Source organism: Pyxicephalus adspersus, chromosome 7, assembly GCF_032062135.1.
Source record: "Pyxicephalus adspersus chromosome 7, UCB_Pads_2.0, whole genome shotgun sequence".
Taxonomy (NCBI): Eukaryota; Metazoa; Chordata; class Amphibia; order Anura; family Pyxicephalidae; genus Pyxicephalus; species Pyxicephalus adspersus.
Genome location: NC_092864.1, coordinates 17,009,015 through 17,015,341, shown reverse-complemented (window position 1 = coordinate 17,015,341; position 6,327 = coordinate 17,009,015). Strand labels below are relative to the sequence as shown.

The 6,327-nt window shown below is 41.6% G+C and overlaps 1 protein-coding gene across 1 annotated transcript in view; it reads left to right on the top strand.

Annotated features, from left to right (window-relative positions):
- Positions 1 to 6,327, top strand: part of UMPS (uridine monophosphate synthetase) — a 45,190-nt gene that overhangs the window by 14,827 nt on the left and 24,036 nt on the right. The gene's annotated exons all lie outside the window — the stretch shown is intronic.

The window sequence follows — 6,327 nt, the reverse complement described above, 5'->3', positions numbered from 1 at the left end:
AAAAATTTCTGGCCTACTGTAAAATACAGATTTTTTTTAACTACATTAGCAATTTATTTGGAAATAGACAAATGTACAGTATTGAACAAAATGCCCAATAGTTGAAGTTGTATTAAACCAAGTAGGTATAGTTTTTTAAAATTATACATTTTAGCCGACTATGCTGAAACACCAAAAAAGAGTAGAGGCACATTTACTTGTTCTGTACTTAATTTTCCCCACACATATATGTACAAATAAAAAAAAAAACACCACATAAACCCTAGCCAAAACTTTCTGAAGTATTTAAACAGACATACAACTGTATCTTCATTAGTGTACTTCTCTTCCTTTCAAATGTTAATTATTTGTTATGAATCCTACCAGTAAGCTGATACAAGGAAGAACCAAATATAATGTTCTGTGGTTCTCAAAACAAAGAGGAAAAAGTGTGTATGTGCTAAGGCGTCTCCTAGCACCAATCTTATTTTAGGAATAACCTATTTAGAAATCATGGCTTTGTTTTCTTTTATCTCACAATCTGATGATGGACTACACCCAGCTCCACATGCCAGTTACCAATGCGGTCCCCGCTCCTTCTCAGGGCCCACCGCCTCCTCTTCCTGCTGTTGCTGCCACCTGTTGGTACTCCAATCACTAAAATTTTATTACACACTTCTGGGTGGCATTGATGATGCACTACACTCAGCTCTAGATGCCAGTTACCAATGCGGTCCACACTCCTTCTCAGGGCCCGGCGCCTCCTCCTCCTCCTGCTGCTGCCGCCTGTCAGTACTCCATTCACAGAAAATGTTTTACACACTTCTGGGTGGCATTGACGATGCACTACACCCAGCTGTCCATGACACTTACCAATGCGGTCTCTTTCTGGCGATAGCTGACCAGAGGCCACACACTGCTACTGCTCTCGCCGACCCATGCTGTCTCTGGTCCTCCATCCTTTTGCCTAATGTCACTGCACTATTTCTCCACAACTTTATGGGTGGCATTCATCACGTCATCCTGGTCATAATGCCAGCTAGCAATGTGGTCTCCTGCTGTTTTGATGGCAGGGACTGCTGCTTGTGGGTTGAGTTCACACGTAGCGCCACCCTTTCTCAATGTCCTAATGTTTATGCTGCCTTCTGTACGCTGTCCATCACGCAAAAATCCTATTTGCCTGCTGTCATTTACCTGCCATTTTCTGGAAAAACACAAGGTCTTTTGGAACTCAAATATGGCAGCACCTTTTTAACGCCTTTATTGATTCCTCCATGCCAAAGCATTGTAATTCTAACAATGGCTAATGTGCAAAACAAATAATACTTTATGATTTCTAGGGTTTTTATTTTGATACATTGGTAAAATATAAAACCTCCAATTTTTTTTCCCGTCTTTTAAAATCTTACAAATGTACAAGTGAATCATGCTGACTCAGGGATACCTATATAATTTGCTAAAAGCCTTAGATGTTTTACATATGATATAATAGCCTCCTTCCCAATATATATAATATTGTGCTTGTACAAGAACAAGGATCCGACATCTGATCTCATACATGCTCAAGTAATTTTGGCACTGGGTCATTCTGCAAGAGTCCAATAATGAAATGATGATATAACATGAGCAAAGCAACGTAGGTTTTTAAAACTAAAGCACAACTTAGTATCACTGGGGTTGTAGGTATGTTCAATGAAGATTACTCCCCCAAAAAAAGTTAAATTGAGAAACCAATGCAAGTTGCATGTCATATAATTAAACTATAAATCCTCCAGGAGTTCAGCTTTTTTTTTTTTTTTAATAATTTATTGAAAGCAAGAGAAAAACAATAAGAAAAAGAAAACAATACCAATATTGTGCATGATATTTGTAGAAACTTAGAATATAAGGACAAACAACATAAACTAAAACTAATAAAAAAAAATCAAAGAAATGTACTCGAAACTAACATTACAAATAAAAACAACCATTTATCATAATTGAAAGAGCCTACGGTCTATGTCAGGGGCGGTATGATGGTCCAACCAAGGTGTCCAAACTTTATAAAATTTATGCAGAGAGTCACTAGCCACGGCAGACATTTTTTCTAAGACTATGGTGTCCGACAACCTAGACAGCACTGCTTGAAAACTTAAAGAGGATTTCCGCCATGCTGCCGCTATCACCTGATGTGTGGCTAGAAATATAAAGATCAGTTTGCACTGACTTTTAGAAAAGGTAGAACCTAGTTTGTGGAGCAGTGCAGTCCAAGGGTCCCTCCTAATAGACACATGCAGAACCGATCGTATATAATTGAAAGCCCGTATCCAGAGTTTTTTGACCACTGGACAATCCCACCATATATGGCGAAAAGTACCGAGGTCCTTACAGCCTCTGAAACAGCACGGGTTGCTCCCATTTGCAAATTTGGCGATTCTTACTGGTGTTAAGTACCACCTAAACAGCACTTTATATGCATTTTCCTGCATTATGACATTTGGAGAGCAGCTAGCTATGGCCTGCCATATCTTCTGCCACTCTTCTACGTCCAATTCAGAACCCAGATCTGCTTCCCATCTATCTACATCTATCTACATAAGAGAGAGGGTGGGTATCCATACTTATTAGTGAGTCATAAATCATGGACACCAGACCTGCAGAACCAGAACACCGATAGAACCAGGATTTAAAACTCGTAAGCTTAAGCGTAGAACCTGTTGTCTATTTAAGAAGACTGGTTAAAAAATGTCTAATCTGTATGTATCGGAATATCTCGCCCGAGGGCAATGTCCAGGGCTCCTGCAAATATAAGTAAATTGTGCAAATTTGGCAAAGTCGTAATTGGGGCCGTTAATGTTAACAGTATATCATCTGCAAACAGCATAATTTTATGAACCCTGTTGAACACTTCTATCCCAGCTATATCCTGATTTACACGAACAGCAGCTGCTAGTGGCTCGAGGGCCAATATGAACAATATGGGAGAAAGGGGGCAGCCCTGTCTGGTCCCCCGCAACATCGGGAATGGAGTCGAGATGTAACCCATATATTTCACAGTAGCAGAAGGCGAAGCATACAATGCCTCAATCCAGTGCAAAAAGTGAGTGCCAAAACCCGATCTACTGAGGGCACAAAACAAATATTGCCATGATATAGAGTAAAAGGCCTTCCGCACATCTAACGATAGCATCATACTTTCTATTGACTTAGACTGTGATAGGTGTAAAAGCTGAAGGGCTCTACGAACATTATCTCCAGCTTGACGACGAGGATTTTTGCCAGAATTTTCACATCCATGTTTAAAAGTGAAATAGGTCGATAGTTAGCCCAGGATGTGTGGTCAGTCAACGGTTTTGGTATCATGGCAATAGATGCCCTCAGAGATTCTGGAGTGAAAACTCGCCCTTGTTTCAAATCGTTAAACATAATTTGCAGATGGGGCGTTAAGGCCACTGACATTTTTTTGTAGAACAATGGGGAGAAACCATGCGGACCGGGACGTTTACCAGCCTTTAGGGACTTAATAGCTAGTGTGATTTCTGAAGCCATGATATCTCTCTGTAACCCCTCTAGGTCCATGCTGTTGATTTTAGGTAAATCAATATTAGCAAAAAAATGATCAGCTCTGCATGTGTCCAACACAGGAGGCGCCGAATAAAGATCCGACAACCTAGCTTGAAACTCCTGGACAATATCCATCGGATTGTTAGTTAAATGTTTAGTGGCGGTACGAAGGGAAATCGGAGTATACTGCGGTGTCAATGTTCGTAACCTTTTAGCAAGCAATTTACCAGGTTTATTACCACAATATGAGAACTTATGTCTGGTCCGCTGCAGTTGCTATGCTGCTTGGTAAGATATACAAAGGTTTAATTCAGCGTGTGCTTTACGCAAAGCTATTTAAGTACCTATCGAGGGGTTCGAACCGAATCTGGGCTTGTGCTAGTTGAATAAGATGACGACGCATTACAGCCTTATAGGCCTCCCACAATGTTGTGGGAGTAGATACTGAACCCATATTCAAGTGAAAGAATTCTGTGGTGAGATCTGTCAATTTCTGCAACGTTTCTGGGCAAGTTAGTAAAGAATCGTTAATTGACCACTGTCTAGCATAGGGCCTAGTCACTAATGATGAACAAGTTATTACCACTGGGTCATGATCTGACCACGGCACTGTCGGTATACAGGCTTTTAATATAACTGGTAGCAAGGTTCTGGGAACCCATATGTGGTTAATTCTTGAATAAGAATCATGGGAAGCTGAATAAAATGTATAATCACTAGACAGAGGATGGAACTCTCGCCATATATCAAGCAGACCCAGATTCTGGAAGCAATCCTGTATTTCTTTACTCTCAGATGAGGGGGTGGTAGAAGATTTAGTACATTTGTCCAGTTTACTATTAAACACAATATTAGAAGCACCACAGCAAATCAAAGTTCCCTTCATACATGAGCGAGTCTCCTCCAGCATTCCACGAAAAAAGGAAACAGGAGGAGAGTTCGGGGTGTAATATGCCAGAAAAGTGACCTCTGCATTCTGTAAATTACCGCACAGAATCAGGTAACGGCCTTCTGGGTCCGCCACCTGATGTGTGCATTTAAATGGCATATGCTGATGAAAAGCTATAAGCACCCCTCTATGTTTCTTGATTGCTGAAGCATGATAAACCTGAGGATAACGAGTATGCATGAACTTAGGAGTTGAAGACACTGAGAAATGTGTCTCTTGCATACATGCTACATCTATGCCTTCCATTCTGGTTTCCAGGGTGTCGGTATGTTGGCCAATCTCGCGGATATCCCGGCGTAATTCCGATATAATGGATGTTAAAGCTTGGGATAGCTCCTCTCGGATCATAGCTCTCATTTTTTGTAAGAAGATGGAATCCTCGCTTGGGGCATTCTCCTGTAGAAAACTAGGTGTAGCATCCATACTGTCTTCAGAGTGCTGCACGGGAGAAGAAGCTGGGGACACCGGAGGTGAAGACGCCGGCGCCATCTTGGATTTGGAGGCTGCACCGCGGGATGAGTTCTGCAGCGCCGCGGGACGCTTTGATTTGGATGCCGGACCCATCTTGATTGCTTCCCGGTGAAGTTGTCTGATATAAGGAATGTGAAAATTGCCGCTGGGTCCATGTGACACGCTTCGTTTCTTGCTAGCAGCCCGAAGTCGAGCGGAGCCTAACTAGGAAACAACCATCCATCAGGCTATGCGCATGCGCCCTCCAGGAGTTCAGCTTTAAATAACTCTCATACCACTAATCAAACCGCAAAATGTAATTTGGTAATTGCATTCTCTTTCCATAGCAAAGTCCCCGAGCAATATATTTTTTGTATCCTCCTATGTGATTAAAAAAAAATTGACTGCAGACATATCTCAACTGGTCATCAGGGAACTACGAAGGAACTAGGGAACCCATACATGTACATGAGTTTACTATAGGCCTGTGCTAGTAATCATGGGACAGCTAGAATGGATGCCACCGTTTGTGGACCACATTGATACCCGTGTGGCTGTGGCTAGATTTCTCATGGTGTCTCCTGATTGATTTGAACAGTTAGGCCTAGTTAACGAACATATCTGTTAGCTTTACCCTTTACTGCTGATAGACAAATGTAAATGTTCAGATATGGTCAAACACATTCACAATGAAGCTTCTGGATGTGTATGGGTAGTTTGTAGAGTTGAAATAAAGTGCACTTTTCAGCATTTATCCACAATCCATTAACCATTAGTTACTGCATTACTGGGAAGTTTGCTTCCTGTTAATTTTCTGGCTTTCTAAAATAGCACCCAATGCCATTGGTATTCTGCAGACAGACTGATAAAATGGAAAGACATTTTTCTAGGAAAGGTGGCAGACATAATAATTAGAGATGAGAGAATTTCTGGAAAATTCGATTCGGACTGTTCGCTGGATTTTTTGAACAGATTCGCTTCGATCTGAATTTATTTGCTGCGATTCGCGTTAAAAACATCTATTTCCGGCCTGCAGAGAGCCTTGATAGTGGTGTAGAACACTGTGCCTTGCAGTTACATGCATAGGGAGACTGCTGCGGTAGTGAAATAATACTGTGAGTCAGTATGACACGCAGATGAAAGGCGTCGCTATTGGAATCACTGCACACTTCACCTATTTGGGCAGTCACGGGGCCAAAACTGACCAAATAAGTCAAGAATGAACTCAGCCTTACAGGTCCGTGTTATCGTCAAGAAGAAGCGCACTCCTTTTACACCCTTGTCAGCTGATTCCACATAGATGTCTACAGAACCTGTTCTATTACCGCTTATACAAGTACAGCCCCCCTGACAGAGTGGAGAGGGTGTCAGCAGTAAGTTTGTGTTGACGTCACTGATTATTTTGC